This window comes from Tursiops truncatus, chromosome 9, assembly GCF_011762595.2.
Source record: "Tursiops truncatus isolate mTurTru1 chromosome 9, mTurTru1.mat.Y, whole genome shotgun sequence".
Lineage (NCBI taxonomy): Eukaryota > Metazoa > Chordata > Mammalia > Artiodactyla > Delphinidae > Tursiops > Tursiops truncatus.
The window spans coordinates 53058439-53082973 of record NC_047042.1 but is presented as its reverse complement, the minus strand read 5'-3'; the positions used below and the strand labels follow the sequence as shown (position 1 = coordinate 53082973).

General features: G+C 36.7%; 1 protein-coding gene and 1 long non-coding RNA gene across 2 annotated transcripts in view; both read left to right on the top strand.

Moving 5' to 3' along the window:
* The window catches only part of ZNF804B (zinc finger protein 804B), a 447143-nt gene that overhangs the window by 50852 nt on the left and 371756 nt on the right, over nt 1–24535 (top strand). The window lies entirely within an intron of this gene.
* Nucleotides 1–24535, top strand: part of LOC141279546 (uncharacterized) — a 199125-nt gene that overhangs the window by 45710 nt on the left and 128880 nt on the right. The window contains exon 2 of the long non-coding RNA XR_012333986.1: nt 15957–16017. This is a non-coding gene — a long non-coding RNA (uncharacterized lncRNA). The remainder of the gene's footprint in view (nt 1–15956; nt 16018–24535) is intronic.

Here is a 24535-nt window from a genome sequence, read left to right as displayed (position 1 = left end):
TTAGGTTGCTTCCATGTCCTGGCTATTGTAAATAGTGCTGCAATGAACATTGGGGTGCATGTGTCTTTTTGAATTATGGTTTTGTCTGGGTATATGCCCAGTAGTGGGACTGCTGGATCATATGGTAATTCTATTTTTAGTTTTTTAAGGAACCTCCATACTGTTCTCCATTGTGGCTGTATCCATTTACATTCCCACCAACAGTGCAAGAGGGTTCCCTTTTCTCCACACCCTCTCCAGCATTTGTTGTTTGTAAATTTTCTGATGATGCCCATTCTAACTGGTGTGAGGTGACACCTCATTGTAGTTTTGATTTGCATTTCTCTAATAATTAGTGATGTTGAGCAGCTTCTCATGTGCTTCTTGGCCATCTGTATGTCTTCTTTGGAGAAATATCTATTTAGGTCTTCTGCCCATTTTTGGATTGGGTTGTTTCTTTTTTTAATATTGAGCTACATGAGTCTTTATATATTTTGGAGATTAATCCTTTGTCCATTGATTCATTTGCAAATATTTTCTCCCATTCTGAGGGTTGTCTTTTTGTCTTGTTTATGGTTTCCTTTACTGTGCAAAAGCTTTGAAGTTTCATTAGGTCCCATTTGTTTATTTTTGTTTTTATTTCCATTATTCTAGGAGGTGGATCAAAACAGATCTTGCTGTGATTTATGTCAAACAGTGTTATTCCTATGTTTTCCTCTAAGGGTTTTATACTGTCCAGTCTTACATTTAGGTCTTGAATCCATTTTGAGTTTATTTTTGTGCATGGTGTTAGGGAGTGTTCTAATTTCATTCTTTTACATGTAGCTATCCAGTTTTTCCAGCACCACTTATTGAAGAGACTGTATTTTCTCCATTGTGTAACCTTCCCTCCATTGTCATAGATTAGTTGACCATAGGTGTGTGGGTTTATCTCTGGGCTTTCTATCCTGTTCCATTGATCTATATTTCTGTTTTTGTGTCAGTACCATATTGTCTTGATTACTGTAACTTTGTAGTATAGTTTGGAGTCAGGGAGTCTGATTCCTCAAGCTCCGTTTTTTTCCCTCAAGACCATTTTGGCTCTACAGGGTCTTTTGTGTCCCCATACAAATTTTAAGATTTTTTGTTCTAGTTCTGTAAAAAATGCCATTGGTAATTTATTAGGGATTCCATTGAATCTGTAGATTGCTTTGGGTAGTATAGTCATTTTCCCATTTATCATAAAAACTCTCCAGAAAGTGGGCATACAGGGAACCTACCTCAACATAATAAAGTCCATGTATGACAAACCCACAGCAAGCATCATTCTCAATGGTGAAAAACTGAAAGCATTTCCTCTAAGATCAGGAACAAGACAAGGATGTTCACTCTCACCACTATTATTTAACATAGTTTTGGAAGTCCTAACCATGGCAATCAGAGAAGAAAAAGAAGTAAAAGGTATACAAATTGGAAAAGAAGAAGTAAAACTGTCACTTTTTGCAGATGACATGATACTATACATACCACCAGAAAACTGCTAGAGGTAATCAATAATTTGGTAAAGTTGCAGGATACAAAATTTATGCTCAGAAATCTCTTGCATTCCTATATACTAATGATGAAAAATCTGAAAGAGAAATTAAGGAAACACTCCCATTTACCATTGCAACAAAAAGAGTAAAATACCTAGGAAAAAACCTACCTAGGGAGACAAAAGACCTGTATGCAGAAAACTATAAGACACTGATGAAAGAAATTAAAGATGATGCCCACAGATGGAGAGATATACCATGTTCTTGGATTGGAAGAATCAATATTGTGAAAATGACTATCCTGCCTACTGTTCTTATTTGATCTTCTACATGGGCAGCTACAGTTGAAGGGGAATATCCTAAAATTGTGCAACAAATTTATGGTTTCCCTAAGTGGGTCCTCCAACCTAATAATAATAATAATTACATTTATTTATTTTTACTCTAAGCCAGGCAATGTGCTAGCCTCTTAACAGGAGTTACCTTGTTTAAACCTCAAGTAACTGTTTAATTAACTATTTTACCTATTTGATGGATGCCAAACAAATGCTTAAGTAAAGTTTTCATTTATCCCAGTTTCACACACTTAGGAAATACTGGGACCCACCCTTAAAATTGGGAAATTTGATTCCAGAAGCTGTGCTCTTAAGTAGTGCATTTCTTTACCTATAATTATCTGTTCTTCCTGATCCATAATTTCTCTAATTCATAAATAGCAAAGGATATCTAAATACTTCCCCCCATCTCACATTAGAATGATCTCTGGCCTTTTCTAGATGGGTCTTCCCCACTTAAGTTCCCTTTTTCAAAGTTTTCTCTTGAGTATAAAACCTCTTGTGGCAGTAAGAGTTAAATTTGATGAAATTTTGATCCTTTCTTGCAAAAGATAGAAAGTAACTTTAACAAAAACAAAAAAAGAATAAAAATCAAAACTAAGAACTCACACAGCTTGAAGTCAAGGAATAGAGATGGGGTTATAATTCCTTCTGTGGATTAAGGCTGATCATTTTTTACACAGATTTTAATAGTTAAGATGAGACAGAGAGAATAGGACATGCAACTGAATTTGATGAATATTTTATAGTAGATGAAAAATACAGAAAATATTCAATAAATGCTGCCAAATTATATGGTCCCTGAAGTGCTAGGGCATGATGAATACAATGAAGGACTTTGAGACAAGTATAGACCTGGTAAGAAAATCGTTGACAGGGACTTCCTTGGTGGTCCAGTGGTTAAGAATCCACCTTCCAATGCAAGGGACACGGGTTCGATCCCTGGTCTGGGAACTGAGATCCCACGTGCCGTGGGGCAACTAAACAGTGAGCCCATGTGTCACAACTAGAGAGCCCGTGAGCCGCAACTAAGACCCGAGACAGTCAAAATAAAATAAATATTAAAAAAAAAAGAAAATCATTGACTGTAATAACATAATGAATTATATTTATATTAAAATAGATTAACAATGTTATTATTAATGTTAATATTTCATAAAGAGTTTTAGAAGTGTTATAGCGTAGAAAAATGCAATGATATTCCAAAGAATAATGACTTTGAAAAAGAACTGTTAGTATTATGCATTTAGGAAAACACATCAGCAGCAACTGTGGACTTGGCGATGCCAGTATTTTCCAGCTTTATTCTGTTTTTCTGGTTCTACAGCTGTAAGGTGGACATATTTTCAATAGGGTTTTCAAGAAATAAAACAGCTTGAGATAGAGATCATTAATGGGGAGACTTATAAACATTTCCTGACTGTCTAGGGATAGATATATAAATGAACAGTCTTATGAAAGCATTAAAAGTAGTATTGTCATTTAAGTATATATTTTGCTTAACAGTGGGCACCTTTGTCCAGTGATCAGGTAGACTTCATTGGGTTTATTTTCAGGCAACACTCTTCATCAATAAGATGAAGGAAAATGTAGAAATGTTATATCAAGAGCTCTGTGTGTGTGTGTGCACGCGCGTGCGCGTGTGTGTGTGTGTGTAGTATGTTTCTGTATAGGTCATATGGGCGGGATGTTTTACCTGTAAGTATTTACAAAACAACTCAATGACTTACCAAAATCAATGAATTAAACACAAAAATTGGATCAGGCCATTTTTTTCATGTATTTTGCAAAAGTTAACATAAGCCATATGTTAATAAAAGGGCTCAACTTTTCTCTAACTGGTGATATTATCAGGCATTGTATAATTATAGTTAATTCAATCTATTTTATGAGTAGACATGACTTAGCAAAATTTTATTTGGGGAATAAGAATAAATGTACTCTTCTCTTTGATGTTCTCTCCTACTAGTTTGAAAAAACTCTTGGCACCATAATTTACAGACACATAAATAATGTATTTTGGTTTAGAACTTAGATCTGGCGATTTGAAAAGTAGTTTGTCAGTCATCAGACTACTAAGGTTAAAATATTTTCCACCAGCAACTATATGCAGCTAAGATCCTGAGGGAACGTTTGCATATGTATCCATACGTGCCCATGTAAATATAGTTTTATTTAGATGTAAAATGATATCTAGTAAGTAAACTAAGATTATATGATGGATATTTGAATAATCAGATCAAGAACATGTGCTTATAGTCAAGAGTATTTTCTAAAACTTATTACAATCATTTTGAAATAACCAAATGAATGTAAATTTCATAGTCTACCTCATAAAGAATACAGTTATCACAGAACTAAGTGTGTAAATTTCTCTATTGAGAAAATCAGTAATTTATAAATATTTAAAATTATAGAAAAATGTAAGATTAATTTTTGATGTTTACAAACTCTCTGAATTATATCATCTTATGTCCATATTTCTTTTCAAATCTGGTTACGTGGACTTCTTTAGATATGATTAACTCTACTTTGTTACTATTTGGAAAATCAAAGTTTATCAGATCTGATCTGACAGAAAATTCTCTTGCTCAGTGAGATCTGGCTTTAGATTATTACAGTAGAAGATATTCTGGAGGATAATGCTGTATTTGACCACATTTTTTTGAACAAATAACAAAAAAAGATATAGAATTAAGCTTACATTTATACATGTGGAATTTAATATATTTAATGTTTTAAATGTTTTTGCTTAACATTGGAGTATACTTTCTACTTCCTCTAAAGTACTACAGGTGATGTATTTATTGTTGATATAAAAAGTGAATTAAAATGGGCTTTATTGGATATTTTTATACGTACCCTGGTGGGTAGCAAAACCATGTTTAGATATCTTTGGCTTCAGTAAATTTTTTATTTTTCATGTTCAGAAATAAATAATCTCCTTAACTGGATCAAAGCAAGTTACCCAAATTTCATGTGGACTCTTTCTCAATAGGATATTGAGTTATGAGAATCTAAGGTTCGTATTTATAGGCCTGTGTCTGAAATAATTGGATTACTTTTGCAAAGAATTATGTTAACAAAAGAAAAATGAAAAGAGAGTGAGAAAAAAACTCGATTCATATAAATAGGAAGACACAAATGAAAGAAGTGAGTTAGTCACTACATTAACTAATGAGAATCAGAATATTCAATTTGTTTAAAACAGTGGACCCTCAAGACTTTTCCTGGTCTTTAGCTGACATATTCAAATTTTAAAAAATAGCAGCAGAACTTTGATTACATTATACTGTTTTGGGTAACACACTTTAATGTTTTTATTCTATATTCAAAGTAAGCTATTCATTCCTGGCAAAAATAAAACTTGAGCAAAGTCTATCACAGAATCACACTAGTTAATCACACTAAATTCCTGTCCAGGTTGCTGACTGCTTTGTATTAAAGTATGAGTCTTTAACTTATTTCCTTATTTGCAGTTTTATTATTGTTTTTCAACATCTATATATTAATCTACCACAGTGTTGCAGACACCAGAGAACACAAAGATGAGTGAGATGTGATCTGTCCCCATGGGGATCTTACTCTACTATAGCAGAAATCCTGTACATGAAAAACATGGACTTTTAACACAAATTGTTACCATTTAAAGCACTAGTTAAATACCACGCTACAACTAAATTGATCTCATTAGCTCCGTTAACATGTCCATATTGTGAGTGGATACAGAATGCCATGGAATCAAAGAAAAAGTTGGGGCCAGGAGGCTTCAGAAAGGAGAGAGTAAGTGCACTAGAGAGAGAACTGTTTCTGCTAAGGAAAGACTTTTAAGTCAGGTTATGGAAGGGCATGGAGGCTGGAAACTGAATGCTGCAAATACCAGTTAATATCTAATTGCAAGGTGTTTAGTATATGATACTCGGGATTTTGGACTCTATGCTTAGCAGAAGTGGGAAGCCACTACATATTTTTCTTCGCATGGGTGTTACGGATCTCTTAGGTCTACCTGTCAAGTTTTCTGCTGTGGTCCCTAAAATCTTTGATACCCACAGTCTCTAGCATATTTTCACTTGAATAACTATCCTTTTTATATCTTAAATCTGTACTCATTCTTTACATTTTCAGCAGACTTTCAAATAAAAGATCTCATTTTATTCTCATCAGAATCTTAGGTAGGTAGAATACACTTTATATCCATTTTGGAAAAGGGAGAACAAAAACAAAATGCCCCAGTAACCAGCATAATATGCCTTGGGTATTTATCAATAGAAAAAGTCTAGAATCAGGAGAACAAGAAAGAGACTCAGCAAAGTGCTTTGGGGGAGAGTCGGTGGTGTGTTAGGGAAGGATAGATGAGAATAGGGACAACTTGCAATCACTGCTGCACCTGCCATCAGCCAGCCTCACTCAAAAACTTACAGCATTGCTTCTATGACAAACCACTATTTGGTATCATTGGGGAGTAAGATGTTTTACAAAATCAAATATTCTGTTTAATGTAACATTTAGATTGAATTGTGTGCTTTCAAATAAGTGGATAAAAGACACGTAATATATAAAATTATGCAGCTCGTATTTTAAGCATTCTTTGATCATTCAAAATTTACTTTAGGGTTACTCAGACCTTCTAGATCTTCATAAACTAAAAAAAAAAAAAATCTTCATAGATTCAAAGCACCGTGTCTGGCACTGGGAATGCAAAGAATACAAAGAGGAAAGGCCCTTAGGGAGCTCACCAATGAGCCAATGATGCAATCTTTCCATTGATTAGACAGCATCTAATTATTCATGACAAGGTGAACAACAGACCTAAGAATAGTGATGGAAAACACAAGAGGATAGAAGGGAACATTAAACCCAAGGAACATAGAAAACAGTGTTATGAATTGTAGCTATCACTATAGATATGCAGAAATTGAAAGTCATAGAATATTCTGGGTGATAATTTGTGCCATGGGTCTTAAAATCATCCCTTCATAGATTACTTGTTATATTACTTCTTATTATTATTAATTTGAAAATGAAAATTTCAATTTATGAAAGGTTAAAAAGGTTGTGTTATTTTTATGAAATACATAATCACCACGTCATGTTTGTGTGGCACTGACTAGGACGAGAGAGTAATTTCCCAATCCAAAAAGATTTTATTATTTTATTTTTATCATATTATCATTTTTATCCTTTTATCATGAGTTCATTTTTGTAAACTGACCTCTCCCCCTTGTACTCAGCAGGTGCCAACTATAAAAGCAGATTGTGGTGTTCTTGATTCTTGCATGTTTATACTGTGATTTTATTTTTAACTCTGTCCTCCTTGACAGTTATATCATTCACTCCTGTGCACTGCTTTTCACTTTGCCCTCACCCTTGTCTCACTCTGAGAACCCACCATCTCACACCTGAATGAACGCAGTGGTTTCACCCATCACCCTACCTCTCACTGTGGTCAAAGGAACCTTTTTGAATGATAAATCTGATCATATCACCCCCCTTCATAACACACCTCATTGGCCTTATAGGATCAGAACCTCTAATGTGCCACAAGGCCCTTCAGTGACCTGATGCCTGCCTCTCGCTCCAGCTTCATCTCCTGCCACCTTTCCCTTGCTTGCTGTGCCTCAGCCAGACTCACCTACTTCAGGTCCAGGAATGCGTTCTGCTGCTCCCTGTCTCAGGGCTCTCACATGCTGTTCCCTCTCCTTGGAATGCTCTGATACTCTGCCCCTCTGCTCCCCACTTCTTGACCCCCTTAATGCTTATATATCCTGTTAGCAGCTCAAAAAGCGCTTGCTCAGGGAACCCCTTCCTTGTCTTTCAGAAAAGGCTGGATACCTTTCTGCCTTTGCCGTGCCCATTCATAGCTTGAATCTCAATTTGTAATTATTTGGTCATTTTAAAATAATTTCATTCATCCATTAGCAAGTATTTACTAGACACTATGTTCCAGACACTGGAATTATATTGAAGAGAAAGTAGGACAAGCTCTCTTTTTTCACTGGGCTTACATTTAATGCAATTTCACATAGTCCTAGTTGCTATACATAAAATAAAACAAGGTGATTTGGTAGAAAGTGACATGAGTAGATGTAGTAGGGTTAGGCTACAGAATTTCCAAGCAAAGGGAAAGGCCAATGCAAATGTCTGGAGGCAGAGACAGGCTTGGCAGTTGGAAGAAGAGGCAGGTTAGTGTGGCATATTTAATTCAAACTGGCCATCGTGTGCCTGTCTCCTTCGCTAGATTGCAGTGTCTGAAGCGTGGGCCCCGGCTCCTTTATCTCTGAGGCTTTTTGTACTGAGTCACATTTTAAAACTTGGCTCAGCACTTACCTCCTTTGGGGAAATTTTGTGTCCCCCCCCTCCTGCATCCTGGCCATCCCTGCCACATAGACACACACCTACAGTCACCCTGAATAGACCGCTCTCCATTTGTAATTCCATGCTACTGCATTCATACTTTTTCCTTAACAGGAAGAATACTTTCTTGTACTCATTTGTTTTAATACCTCTCTCCTTTCTATCCGTGTCTTGAGGGTATGGATTCTTTCTGATTCATTTAAATATTTCAAATGGCTGGCTTAAATGCTTGTCATATAAGCTAATAAGCATGCAACACATTTTTTTTTTTTGCAATGAATAAGACAATGAATGTGTACATGCCTATCTCTACTATGGACTCTATTTTAGTCTTGGTTGAGGTTTCCTGGAAATCAGAATCTGAGGTAAGACTTAAGTGGTAATGTGGTTATTGAGATATGCAGTCTCAGGGCCTGGGAAGCGAGCAGCGAGACAGGCAGAATGTGAGACAAATATGAGATGATGTTATACAGTTGGTTCCCAGGGAGACCAACTAGATTCTTGGCCATGTGAGATAGCTCCAGGTGCGCTGTACAGAAAATTCACCCCTGGGGGCCATTCAAAAGAGGGAGCGGGGAGGGAACTGATCTGTTGGCATCGTCCTTCCTCTTGTTTCCCATTAGGCAATGTACTGATATTAACACCCCTGGACCACCTGGCCTCTCCGGTGGCCTCTGGGGAAGCTAGATCCCATGCTTGTGTTTCATCTGAGATGCAATGGGAAGAACCAGAGCTCTGGTGTTGGTCTCAGGCAGTGGGCGCATGTGGGTGCACTCACAGTTCGTTGCTGCACTGGCAGCTGTGATGGAGCAAATGGCCAAGGACCTGGGAGGCAGGTGAAGCTGAGAGACTCTGAGAAGGTGCAAAAGCAATGATTAATGAAATCATCAAACTATTGCCTCCTGGGCTCCTTCGTTTCAGTCTGTAAGAACATTTAAGTCAACCTAAAAAATCAACAACAAAAATAAAAAAGAAACAAACTCCTGTGACCCTAAATTCTCCTTCATTTCTCTACCCCATTTTTCTCTCTCTTTTCTGTCCAAACTTATGTCTAGCCTCTCTGTGTCTCACACTTGACACACCACATGGGGCCAGAACTCGGCTGCCTTTATAGCTCTATGTCCTGTCTGTTCTTACATGGCTTCACTCTCTTTGATCCTGCTGTCACATCTACCTTGAATGGCCTTCTGCTGCTTCCTCTCTTTGTGACTCAGTCTAGATGGCATCTTTGCCAGGAAAACTTTGCTGACCCTTCCCCAGTTCAGAGTGTTGTGCTTCTCTTAATAATCGTGACATCCTGCCCTTACCCAAATGGTAATACTTATCACATTGGTCTAATATGGTATATTTTATACATCCTCCTAAAATATTGTAAGATTGAATTCTCTCACTTTTTTCACTCATATTTATATATTAATTGTTTGATTCAATGTCTGGTTCATATTGGGCAGTAAATAAATGGTTAAACAAAGCTATACTAGTTGGACTAAATGGTCTAAAAATCTTGGGGAGCAATATAGATCTTTTTATCTTACCTACTTTAACCTGGGAAAAAAAGGCCAGTAAATATTTCTATTTTCACCTAAACACTAATAAAGTAAACTCAGGCTTTAGTTGTTATAATAAAAAATAATATTCTAAAAATCTATTGAAGCAATATTTATCTAGGATAGAGTTTTAAAAAATGGGCCTGGTCAATTATTTCCCTTTCTGTGTATGTTGCTTTCCCATCAGGAGGTAGTGTCTATTCCCTCTCCTGTTAAATTTAGGCTGGGTTTATGACTTGTTTTGATCAACAAAATGTGGAAGAAGTGACTGTAAGAAGATTAATGGCTTTCATTTTCACCTTGGGGGCGTTTAGCTGCGATATGAGTGGTATATCTACCCTGATACCATGATACTGTCAGGAAGACCAAACTACTCATGTAGAGGAAATGATGCCACGTGAAGGAATACTGAGGCACCAGATATATGAGTGAAGCCCTTCTGTACTTTTTAGCCCAGCCCGGCAGCCAAGTAAAATGCATCCAAGAGTGTAATGCCATCCACTGCCACCTGGAACAGAATAACCACTCAGCTGAGCTCTTCGAACCAACAGAAATAACAAATCATTGCTTTAATCCATAAAAGTTGGGTGGTTTGTTGCACATCAATGGATTACTGAATTACCAGGTTTAGCTTTTCATTTCCTTTATAAATCTATCTTGATTTGATAACTTAGTACCAAAAAGGTTGATTGTTGATAATGGCCCTAGCTTTGAGGACAGTCAAGCATGATCATACGGTTTACAAGAGTCCATTGAATGTTTATGTGGGTAGAACCTTACAGAGTGCACTATGAGATGGACCCAGTAGAACTGTGCACCTTGCCCAGTGGTAATAAACACACAGTAGACCCTCATTAGTTGAATAATGAGTACAAAAGACATATGAGAAAAGAGCAACTGGTAAGGATACTCTAAATAAAGGAAAAGCATTGACATAGTTAAGGATAAACTTACTAACTGGAAATCATATGACTCCCTAGCAATTTGTCCAATATAATGTAGTAATGACAATAATCATAAGAAAATGTATTTTTATGGAGTCCTTATATGTGCCTAGCAAATAGCATCTCATTTAGTACTCAGAGCAATCATATAAGATAGTTACTATGATTAAATCAACTTTACAATTGATGAAACTGAAATATAGAGAAGTTAAGTAACTTGTGCCAAGCCGTACAGCAAGAGTTAAAGTCTGACTGAAAAGTTGTCTGACACCAGAGCCTTCACTGTTAACTAATAACTATACTAATATGTAATTTTTGGTTGTATAGTCATTTATATTATAGATGTATATATATATAACATATACAATATATATAGAATCATAAACCTATGTATGCATATATAAGTGTACATATATATTATTTATTTATTTATCTTAGTAATGTATACTGCCGTTCTGAAATGTTTTGGAATGTTGAGGTAGTGATTAGCTTTGGTAAATGGCATCCCTTTACTGATAGCCTGACCACACCACCCCTCCCCTCCTTCCATCCCTTACCTGGAGGTTGTCATTAGAATAAACTTCTCAAGTCCCACCTACTGCTCATTGGTCAGCCTATGAGCCAACTTGGCCATGTGTATCTATTATTAAAGAGTGACCATCTGATGATAGGACAGAATAAAGACATTTTGAATATAGTGAAATCTGTTATTTGCTCATTGCTACTACCCCAATTAATTATTATCCCCTAGTTTTCCAAGTAGGAAAAATTCTTTTTACCTACTCTGTGATTACTCTTGGAAGATATGCCGTGACCCGAATAGAAGGGTTGGGGAAGTCGACTTTAACCCTTCAGGCAGAATACCCATGTAAACATACCAAATGCTATTCCATCTGTCAGCTCTTTGCCATCAGCAGTTATTTGACTCACACCATGGCCAACCACTGCCAGCTTCAAATTGCTGACTGCCTTTATTGATGTTTTCAGGACCCAAGACCTTTGATTCATGTTCCCCATTAATCTCAGATGCTTTACAGCATATCTAAAGAGAGGAAAACATATTGGGTCAAATTTAGAACTATCTTTGAACTCAGTGGTTGAATCTGCTAAGCCAAATCTAGATTTCAGCCAGCAAAGTAGCTTTGAAATGCTGGTTTGAAAAAACTCAAAAGCTTTCTTAGATGCCAGTTCCTCGTGAGAGAAAAAGAAGGAAATCTCATTTTAATGACATAAGTCTAGTTATATCACAAGTACGACATATTTATCTTATTTATTTATTTATTTATTTATTTTAGTAGTGTGAGAAGTATTACCTATTGAAGATGCTTTGCTGTATACACATATTTAGCCTGTTTTCCTTTTTTAAATACAACCCTATCACATATTAGAGAAACAGTGCATTTGTAAAAATCATATGCTTACATCTTAGAGGATGTCTTGGTAATAAAATAATTCTTAGAATTATGAGGCAAAAGCATATTAAGATGTTCATACTGGCTTTTGAGTATTTTTTAAAGCTTTTCATCATAATTCCTTGGAGAAGAGGTCTGGCATCAGCCACAACTGTAAAATACAACATTTGTTTTTGAGGCACTTTCACCTTTCTTCCAGTTCCTTTTTTCCCCCCACCAGGAAAACCCATCCTGGGACCCATCCCTCAGTGTTTGAGCTCACAGCAATAACCTATCACTGTTAAAGTCAATAGTTTCTACTGTGGGCAAAACTAAGAAGTTATTAATCAGCCCTTTTCTGATCTTTATAACAGTTTTCAACATTCCGCATCTCTCGTTACCTCATCTTCCTTCAGGGTTAGAAAACTTCCTCTTTCCTTCAACACCCCATAAGGCAAGGATCATTTATTTTTTCATTGTCTAATCATAAGCCAAAACAGCCTTTAAACCAGATATGTACTTTACCAAAATTTGTTAAGTTCTAAGTTCTAATTGTGGTAATGTAAGGTCTTAGCCTCTCTTAAACATATTATTGAGTATTAGAAAATGTGTGGGGAAGTGTTTTGAGGATAAAGGGCTCCTTGAATTGCATGTTTAACCTAAGGGTAGGTCTGAAGTTATTAATGATGTGGAGATTGGAAGGATGTTGTGGGGAAGGCAAAGCCCCCCATGTCTTTCTTAAGAGAACAGGTAAGTCACAGGGTCACAAAGCTTTTCCTGTTACTTATTTGTCCCTGGTTTTGAGGACTGCATCAAGCAGAGTTCAGTCACATATAGATAATTGCAACCAGCCTAGCAATTTTAAGAAAAATGATTTAAAAGTAGGGAAATACACAATTATAAAGTAGTTGGAAAGGCTGAATGACCAGGCACTAGGTTGGCCACCATAACCTCAGGATAAAACAGTCTCTCTCCATGGATGCTGCTAATTGTCGCCAACAGAAAGGTAGGCAACTGGAAAATGGCCACTTCCTATTGGTCTTAACTGAGATTCAGAGATCAGGAAATTGCCTTGCCATCTTGTTAAAGCTACATCAGCTGAAAATAGATGTGTTAAAGCCATTGCCTCCAGCTGAAAATGGATGTGTCAAAGCCATTGCCTCCATCCCCAAACTTAATTTAAATCCAAATAAAAATCTTACCAATGACTGTGAGAACCTGTCACTTTCAGAGATCTAGCTGCAAGGGAGTCTTGACAATGTAGATATTTTTTAGCTTTCTATACTCTGTAGTACAGAAAGATATTGGAAAAGATGCCAAAGGGAGTCAATCTTGATGTTTTGTTCAAAATTCAAGTGCTTAAGAACCATTGTTATCTCCCATTTAAAGTTACACATGGCAAAAGAAAGCATTACATACATAAACAAAACATTCCTGATTCGTTTGTTGTAAACAAGGACATTTTGAGGAGGGCCTTTGTTTATTTTTAAGACTTTTTTTGTTTATATTTATTATTGATGTTAATTGGATATTAATATCTAATATGTTTTCTATAAGGAAGAATATTAACTGTTAATAAGATTCAGTAATTATATAGTAATTTAATATCATTTGCTTCTCACTAATTCCATATTAATTTCAAAAATTAATAAACACAGTCTGACCATATGATCCAGCTGTCACGCTCCTAGAAATTCACCTAATAAATTTGAAAACTTACGTGCACACAGAAACCTTCAGGCAAATGTTTATAGAAGCTTTATTCATAATTGTCCCAAACTGGAGGCCATCAAGATGTCCTTCCATAGGTGATAGATAAACTGTGGTACATCCATATAATAGAATATTATTCAATGATGAAAAGAAATGAGCTATCAAGCCACACAAAGACATGGAGGACCCTTAAATGCATATTGCTTAGTGAAAGTAACCCATCTGATGAGGCTACATGCTTATGATTTCAACCAGGTGATATTCTGGAAAAGGCAAAATTTTAGAGATAGAAAACAGATCAATGGTTGTAAGGGATTTGGAGAGGGGGGAGATTGAATACATGAAGCACAGAGATTCTCTTTAGGACTGTGGAGCTATTCTTCATGATACTAAACTGGTGGACATGTGCTACTACCACATTTTTAAAAACTTCTAGAACTACATAGCACAAAGAGTGAACCTTACTGCATGCACATTTAAAATCAGGTAAGAGATTACAGTATTCATGTCGGAATGCAGAATGATGAAAGAGTATAAGTATTAAAATGTGTATAAAACAACCTAATTGAAGTGGGGGATTAAGGTTTGTTTAGCTTCGTTTTACTTTCTTTGAACTGTTATAATTTAGGAAATTATGGGAGACAAGACTAAAGATAAAAGGAACTGTACATAAATACTATACTCTAGTTGATAAAGTTGTTTCCAAAGGAGTTTAATTCTGAAACCATTATACTCATGTATGAAGGTTGAACAAATAACGTAAATTCATGGCAGATGGTGGAAGCCAGGTTTCTCAGTGTTGAAGGGGGAAGTTACAGATAAAAAAGGGGGAAGGCTGGAATGAACCTTGTGAAAATGGATTAGAGTTGGAGGCATCAGTATGACTCTGTATTTAGCTTAATATAGACAGAGATGTATACATAAAGAAATATTTATAGATATGTGTTAATGTACACATGGGTAAGTGTACAGAATTAAGTTCCTAGCTCCATCCTCAGAGAGGACCTAGAAGCTGAAGAGCACATCCAGCCCCGAAATCTTGGTATCTAATATCATTCTCCAATAAAAGAAACAGAGTTCCTTGAAGAATTGCCTGATTCTAGGTCTGGAAATAATCAAGATGAGCCTAGAGCATCTTGTAGTGCTAGAAAATAAGGAAGTGCTCCATAAACAAAACGATGGGGTGTGTTGAAAGGATAAAGGAACCAACTGCAAAAGCTCCCTGTGGCCAAAGCTAAAACAACATGAACAACAAAATAAACTACATTGGATTATAATCAAAAGTATAGAATGACTATCTGGAGTCTGTACTGGTATAAATAAATGATTGAATAATTAAATGGGAGAGAATAGACAAGTTTTCCTTGTGGAATGCCAAATAATTAATGTAGAAATGATTCCATCAAAAAGGTGGATCAGGACTTCCCTGGTGGCGCAGTGATTGAGAGTCCGCCTGCCGATTCAGGGGACACGGGTTCGTGCCCCGGTCCGGGAAGATCCCACATGCCGCAGAGTGGCTGGGCCCGTGAGCCATGGCCGCTGAGCCTGCGCGTCTGGAGCCTGTGCTCCACAACGGGAGAGGCCACGACAGTGAGAGGCCCGTGTACCACACACACACACAAAAACCTAACCAAAAAAAACTCAAAAAGGTGGATCATAACTCCCCACTCCTTATGTGTGGGCTTCACATTGTAATTTCATTCCAAAGAGTAGGCGATTTAAAGGGTAAAGGGTAGAGAGAGTAAATACAATAGAGAAACTTGACAAACACTACCTCAGGGGATGAAGCTTAACATCATTAGTGATGCGTCATGTTGACAGAATGTACCCTTAACATGATGTGGTGAGATAATGCTTTATCACTGTGGTCTTACCCACCCCCTCCCCACAAACTCTCTACTCTAGTCTAACCATGAGAAAGACAGCTGAGGAAATCCAAATAAAGTATGGAGTTTAGTTTATAATAATTATAAGATTGAGTCATTGTGTCAGATAGATGATGCTAATATAAGATGCTAATAATATGGAAAATTGGGTGTGGGGTATGTGGGAACTCTGTACTATCTCTGCACCTCTTTTGTACATTTAAACTATTCTAAAATAAAAAGCTTATTAAAACTGCACCGAAAATCAAAGGAATATTGAAAGCAAAATTCACGATAGTGTTTGTCTCCGGCAGGGAAAAAGGAGAGGAGTGAGGCACGTTGGGGACTTCATGAAGATGGGTAATATTTTATTAAGTAGGTAATACTTATATTTTATTATTCTTAATATTCACATATACCTCACAAACGCTTTTGTATGTATATTTTACAACTTTAAAAAAGGAGCGTTTACCTGAAGACAAGTGGTACAGAGATGGAAGAAATTTTAAGGGTAGGCTACTCAGAGAGGTTTTTCTGAGAGGTAATACTTACTCAATTGGCCAATCAATTTAATTAGAATGCTCTAGCTATAACTGATTTGGATTGGAAGTTGGAGTATGAAACAGCAATTATGTGATGTGCCCAGTACTTTTATAAGAGGAAAGTTGGAAAGGTCATCTTTCCAATGTGGAAAATTTATTTGGCAGGGCATTTGAAAGGGTATGCTCTGAGAATTATGCATATTAACTCTCTTTATAAAAGCAAATAATAATGCCCAAAGTGATAATAATAGCTACACTTTATTTATGCCTATTATGAGCTCAGTCACAAGCTGACTGCTTTCCAATTCCTGCTGAAGGCTGTGCATAGAGAATTGATAATCTAGAGAGATGTTCAGTAAACTTTTATTGCTCTTGTTAGTACTAATTTTATGATTACTCATATTCTACCAGCCTCTGTACATACATTGTGGTAGGCTGGATAATGAAAGATATCCATGCACTAATGCTCAGAACCTGTGAATATATTGTGTTATATGGCATAAGAGACTTTGCAGATGAGATTAAATGCAGGACCTTAAAATGGGGAGATCAACCTGGATTATATGGGTGGGTCCACTGTAATCACCTGGATCGTCATAAGAGGGATGCAGGATGAGTCAGTCAGAAAAAGGAGATGTGAGCATGGAATCAGAGGTTGAAGTGATGTGCTTTGAAGATTGAGGAAGGGTCCATGAATGCAGGCATACAAGCAGCTTCTACAAGCTGGAAAAGACAAGATAACAGATTCTCTCCTTAAGCTTCCAGAAGGAGCACAGCCCTCCAAATCTGACACTGATTTTGGGCTTCTGATGTCCAAAAATTTAAGAAACTATATTTTTGCTGTTTTATACCACTGAGTTTCTGGTAATTTGTCATAGTGACAATAGGGAACTAATACATTATGTTATGAGATCCGACAAGAAGTCTAAATTGGGACTCAGATTCCTCAGTTTATAGATGAAGATTTAGTTTCAGCAAAATTAAGGAATGTGTTCAGCTTCTCTTGGCACAGCTGAGATTTGAACCCGGGATCGTCCTCCTCTGAGTCTATATTCTTTCAGTCCTTCCGCCAGCATAGTGCCAAGGCTCTGGAGCTAAGCTGCCTCAGTTGGAATCCTACTTTAGTATTTCCAAGGCAGAGTTACTTAACATCTTCAGAAGGAACCATAACTCCATTTTGCCTAGAACTCTTCCTCAACAAATGGTAGAATAACGGTACTTAACCTACAGTTTTGTCATAGAAAGTAAAGGAAATAATCTAAGTATTTAGCAACACATCTTCATATCTACCTAAATAGTCTGGAGTCCTTTTTAACCAAATATGTCCACAATTTAATTTATTATCCAAATTCTCAAACCTGCCCCACCTCCTATATAATCTCTGATTTCTTATAGCTTCATCACCCACCTTTTTTGTTGCACCTTCTCTTCTGACCTCCAGCTAGAAACCTTGTCGTCTATGACTTCCCCTTCTGCTGTACACACATTCTGGAAATCTAGTCGTTCACATGTAAAATACTTCACTTGGAATCCAAGTATGGGCATCACATCTCATTTATACAGTCAAATGTCTTCCCCTCTCCCCTCCCCAACAATCTATTGTAGAAGCCTCTCCTGCTGCTATTACCACTATTTCTAGGATCTCCCCCTTCAGGCCTTAACCTTCCCTTAGAAATTGTTAAAGAATTCCAAAAACTGATTCCATTCAAAGCAAGTCGCTTTTTCTTCCAAGTGCTAGATGAAGCTTCACACTGCCCTTGATGTTGCTGCTAAAGAGAGGCCTGGGGGCTTGTTTACTCTGCAGTGATGTCACTGCTGGTCCAGGTCCCAGCACAGGCCGCAGGTGCCCATGGGCTACTGCTCCATGGTTGTGGCTCCCTTGGTTCATGTCATCATGCTCAGATATTGTTTCCTAGAACCGTACACCCAGGCCAGGTTGGTGGGTCCTGAATGCATGCAAGCTTTTTTTTTGTAAATTACTATAGTTCCCTTTTTTTTTTTTTTTCCTCTTTTTTTTTGCGGTACGTGGGCCTCTCACCTCTGTGGCCTCTCCCGCTGCAGAGCACAGGCTCCGGACGCGCAGGCTCAGCGGCCATGGTTCAGTGGCCCAGCCGTTCCGCGGCATGTGGGATCCTCCCTGACCGGGGCACGAACCCGCATCCCCTGCATGGGCAGGCGGACTCTCAACCACTGCGCCAGCAGGGAAGCCCTATAGTTCTCTTCCTCTAAAAATTTTATTGGAGTTTTTGATTTACAATGTTGTGTTAGTTTCAGGTGTGCAACAAAGTGAATCAGTTATACATATAAATATATCCACTCTTATTTAGATTCTTTTGCAATCTTAAGCATAGTCTTTTCCAGAACCAACCAAAACCCAACATTTTAGTTCTAGTTCTGAGCCCAAGTCAATAACACAGACACACATCCCCACTCAACACAACTCACCAATTTACAGTAAGTTCCATTCTGGGGCCCTTTCTTTCCTTCAGACATCTTCCTGGTTCATAGTGATATAGTTTCTAATATTTGAGCAGTGTGAGAAGAAAAGATTAATATTTTGTTCATAAAATTTTGACAGTTTTATTCCAAAAAAACTGGGCTCTTCATATATGGTATTTAAGTTTTTTTTCTCACACTCTCATGTACACCAAGAGATACTGGAAAGGAACAGCTAAAATAACTCAAGGGAATGATCCTGTCAAAACTTTCTGCGGGCAATGATTACCTAGTCATCTTATGTAACCTCTCATAATAAGAAAAATCTGCTCCAAATTACATACACCTCCATATATAGACATTCAGATGATGTAATTTCCACAACTGTGTCTCACTAGTCATTCTATTTCACCTTGTTACTGGATTACACAGTTCTCACCTCTCTGGAAGCTGACCTCTCCTGTTCATATTCAATGTCTTAGTCTTCATTCAAGCCTACATCACTTTTCGCTTGAGACATTGCCTCACCTTCTAACTAGTCTTCTCATCTCCAGAGTCTCCCTTTTTTAGTCTGTCCACTACTTAGACATTTCTCTTCAAGACAGAAATAATGGATTATTCTTTCTTTTGCTTAAAAACCTTTTTTTAAAAGAAATTTCTCATTACTTACGGGATCCATTTCAATGTAATTCAACAAATTTCAACATAAAGTCCACTAGAAATGGGCTACAACCTAACTTTCCAGTCTGAACTCCCAGCACTATCATCCTTAGTTACCCAAATCTTCTATATACTATACATAAAAGCCATGGATCCAAAGCATGTGCATTCTATAGACAGACATTTTTTAAAAGGAGAGAAAAACTGTAAGTCCTTACTTTCCACATTGCTAGCTTACATATTTATATGATTTAGTTAATATATGGCTTTCATATGTAGATTAAAATGAATTCAGGTTGAAACACTGAGATTTATGTGACATAAAGTATTATGAATCTGGTGTTTCTCAAAATTTAAACTTCATGAATAGTACAATGAAATAATGAGCTTGTTTTCTAAGGCTATGTTTAACATTGTAGGTTGAGAATTCCAATTTCTTTTGAGGTTACAACAAGATAATAGGTTTAAAAATTGGTTTTAGGGCAACAGTGTTAGCTGGCACATGCACTTTACATGTAATGATTTGGATTTCTTTTGATTTATGCAGTAGAGCAGCAAGAGAGTCAGTGAGTAAACACAGATGCAAACTGAATAGATTTCCTGTACTATAGAAAGTAGCCTAGGAAATAACTCAAAGTGCCTTCTCTGTGGAATTATTCACCCAAGTAACACGATAGGGATTTTAAAGAACTGATTCTGTTAGTCTTCAGAGTGAAGGAAATTACTTCAAATTCATTCATTAAAAATAAGTTAAAATAAAGAAAATAGATTCTCAGAGTAAATGTGGCACTAATTAATTGAACTTTGTTCTCTTATGAAACATTTGTCTCATTATAAACTCTAAATATCTCAAAGAGAAAACTTTGTTTTCCTATAAAATATAAGCTATTTAAATATTAGTGACTTGAATGCGAAAGATTGATAAAGTCACTCATGTTAAAATTAATGAATGTGTAGTAAAATTTTAAAAATAATGTTACTCCATTAGAGGAGGCTTAGTTGGGACAATAAATGGCAAAATATAGGTATTAATATTTTCATTGCCCCCAGGAATCAGACCAGAAATTGTTATTCTTAAACTGAAAAATGCAGATAAGCCAAACTCTGTTTTAACTATAAGCTTCTAGTAGTTCCCTCTCCACCAGAATTTTTTTTTTAACATCTTTATTGGAGTATAATTGCTTTACAATGGTGTGTTAGTTTCTGCTTTACAACAAAATGAATGTTATATATATACATATGTTCCCATATCTCTTCCCTCTTGCGTCTCCCTCCCTCCCACCCTCGCTAGCCCACCCCTCCAGGCGATCACAAAGCACCGAGCTGAACTCCCTGTGCTATGCGGCTTCTTCCCACTAGCTATCTACCTTACGTTTGGTAGTGTATATATGTCCATGCCTCTCTCTCGGTTTGTCAGAGCTCACCCTTCCCCCTTCCCATATCCTCAAGTCCATTCTCTAGTAGGTCTGTGTCTTCATTCCTGTCTTACCCCTAGGTTCTTCATGACATTTTTTTTTCCTTAAATTCCATATATATGTGTTAGCATACAGTATTTGTCTCTCTCTTTCTGACATACTTCACTCTGTATGACAGACTCTAGGTCTATCCACCTCATTACAAATAGCTCAATTTCGTTTCTTTTTATGGCTGAGTAATATGCCATTGTATATATGTGCCACATCTTTGTCCATTCATCTGATGATGGACACATAGGTTGTTTCCATCTCCGGGCTATTGTAAATAGAGCTGCAATGAACATTTTGGTACGTGACTCTTTTTGAATTATAGTTTTCTCAGGGTATATGCCCAGTAGTAGGATTGCTGGTCATATGGTAGTTCTATTTGTAGTTTTTTAAGGAACCTCCATACTGTTCTCCACAGTGGCTGTATCAATTTACATTCCCACCAACAGTGCAAGAGGGTTCCCTTTTCTCCACACCCTCTCCAGCATTTATTGTTTGTAGATTTCTTGATGATGGCCATTCTGACTGGCATGAGATGATATCTCTTTGTAGTTTTGATTTGCATTTCTCTAATGATTAATGATGTTGAGCATTCTTTCATGTGTTTGTTGGTAGTCTGTATATCTTCTTTGGAAAAACGTCTATTTAGGTCTTCTGCCCATTTTGGGATTGGGTTGTTTGTTTTTTTGTTATTAAGCTGCATGAGCTGCTTATAAATTTTGGAGATTAATCCTTTGTCATTTGCAAATATTTTCTCTCATTCTGAGTGTTGTCTTTTGGTCTTGTTCATGGTTTCCTTTGCTGTGCAAAAACTTTGAAGTCTCATTAGGTCCCATTTGTTAATTTTTGTTTTTATTTCCATTTCTCTAGGAGGTGGGTCAAAAAGGATCTTGCTGTGATTTATGTCATAGAGTGTCCTGCCTATGTTTTCCTCTAAGAGTTTGATAGTTTCTGGCCTTACATTTAGGTCTTTAATGCATTTTGAGCTTATTTTTCTGTATGGTGTTAGGGAATGATCTAATTTCATACTTTTACATGTACCTGTCCAGTTTTCCCAGCACCAATTATTGAAGGGGCTGTCCTTTCTCCACTGTACATTCCTGCCTCCTTTATCAAAGATAAGGTGACCATATGTGCGTGTGTTTATCTCTGGGCTTTCTATCCTGTTCCATTGATGTATCTTTCTGTTTTTGTGCCAGTACCATACTGTCTTGATTACTGTAGCTTTGTAGTATAGTCTGAAGTCAGGGAGCCTGATTCTTCCAGCTCCATTTTTCTTTCTCAAGATTGCTTTGGCTATTCGGGGTCTTTTGTGTTTCCATATAAATTGTGAAATTTTTGTTCTAGTTCTGTGAAAAATGCCTGTGGTAGTTGGATAGGGATTGCATTGAATCTGTAGATTGCTTTGGGTAGTATAGTCATTTTCACAATGTTGATTCTTCCAATCAAAGAACATGGTATATCTCTCCATCTATTTGTATCATCTTTAATTTCTTTCATCAGTGTCTTATAATTTTCTGCATACAGGTCTTTTGTCTTCTTAGGTAGGTTTATTCCTAGATATTTTATTCTTTTTGTTGCAATGGTAAATGGGAGTGTTTTCTTGATTTCACTTTCAGATTTTTCATCATTAGTGTATAGGAATGCCAGAGATTTCTGTGCATTAATTTTGTATCCTGCTACTTTACCAAATTCATTGATTAGCTCTAGTAGTTTTCTGGTAGCATCTTTAGGATTCTCTATGTATAGTATCATGTCATCTGCAAACAGTGACAGCTTTACTTCTTTTCCGATTTGCATTCCTTTTATTTCCTTTTCTTCTCTTACTGCTGTGGCTTAAACTGCCAAAACTATGTTGAATAAGAGTGGTGGGAGTGGGCAACCTTGTCTTGTTCCTGATCTTAGTGGAAATGCTTTCAGTTTTTCACCATTGAGGACGATGATGGCTGTGGGTTTGTCATATATGGCCTTTATTATGTTGAGGAAAGTTCCCTCTATGCCTACTTTCTGCAGGGTTTTTATCATAAATGGGTGTTGAATTTTGTCAAAAGCTTTCTCTGCATCTATTGAGATGATCATATGGTTTTTCTCCTTCAGTTTGTTAATATGGTGTGTCACGTTGATTGATTTGTGTATATTGAAGAATCCTTGCATTCCTGGAATAAACCCCACTTGATCATGGTTTATGATCCGATTAACGTGCTGTTGGATTCTGTTTTCTAGTATTTTCTTGAGGATTTTTGCATCTATGTTCATCAGCGATATTGGCCTGTAGTTTTCTTTCTTTGTGACGTCCTTGTCTGGTTTTGGTATCAGGGTGATGGTGGCCTCGTAGGATGAGTTTGGAAGTGTTCCTCCCTCTGCTATATTTTGGAAGAGTTTGAGAAGGATAGGTGTTAGCTCTTCTCTAAATGTTTGATAGAATTCGCCTGTGAAGCCATCTGGTCCTGGGCTTTTTTTTGTTGGAAGATTTTTAATCACAGTTTCAATTTCAGTGCTTGTAATTGGTCTGTTCATATTTTCTATTTCTTCCTGATTCAGTCTTGGCAGGTTGTGCATTTCTAAGAATTTGTCCATTTCTTCCAGGTTGTCCATTTTATTGGCATAGAGTTGCTTATAGTAATCTCTCATGATCTTTTGTATTTCTGCAGTGTCAGTTGTTACTTCTCCTTTTTCATTGCTAATTCTATTGATTTGAATCTTCTCCCTTTTTTTCGTGGTGAGTCTGGCTAATGGTTTATCAATTTTGTTTATCTTCTCAAAGAACCAGCGTTTAGTTTTATTGATCTTTGCTATTGTTTCCTTCATTTCTTTTTCATTTATTTCTGATCTGATTTTTATGATTTCTTTCCTTCTGCTAACTTTGGGGGTTTTGTGTTCTTCTTTCTCTAATTAATTTAGGTGCAAGGTTAGGTTGTTTATTTGAGACGTTTCCTGTTTCTTAAGGTAGGATTGTATTGCTATAAACTTCCCTCTTAGAACTGCTTTTGCTGCATCCTACAGATTTTCGGTCATCGTGTCTCCATTGTCATTTGTTTCTAGGTATTTTTTAATTTCCTCTTTGATTTCTTCAGTGATCGCTTCGTTATTAAGTAGTGTATTGTTTAGCCTCCATGTGTTTGTATTTTTTACAGGTCTTTTCCTGTAATTGATATCTAGTCTCATAGCATTGTGGTTGGAAAAGATACTTGATATAATTTCGATTTTCTTAAATCTACCAAGGCTTGATTTGTGACCCAAGATATGATCTATCTTGGAGAATGTTCCATGAGCACTAGAGAAAAATGTGTCTTCTGTTGTTTTTGGATGGAATGTCATATAAATATCAATTAAGTCCATCTTGTTTAATGTATCATTTAAAGCTTGTGTTTTCTTATTTATTTTCATTTTGGATCATCTGTCCATTGGTGAAAGTGGGGTGTTAAAGTCCCCTACTGTGAATGTGTTACTGTCAATTTCCCCTTTTATGGCTGTTAGTATTTGCCTTATGTATTGAGGTGCTCCTATGTAGGGTGCATAAATATTTACAATTGTTATATCTTCTTCTTGGATCGATCCCTTGATCATTATGTAGTGTCCTTCTTTGTCTCTTGTAATAGTCTTTATTTTAAAGTCTATTTTGTCTGATATGAGAATTGCTACTCCAGCTTTCTTTTGGTTTCCATTTGCATGAAATATCTTTTTCCATCCCCTTACTTTGAGTCTGTATGTGTCCCTAGGTCTGAAGTGGCTCTCTTGTAGACAGCATATATATGGGTCGTTTTTTTGTATTCATTCAGCCAGTCTATCTCT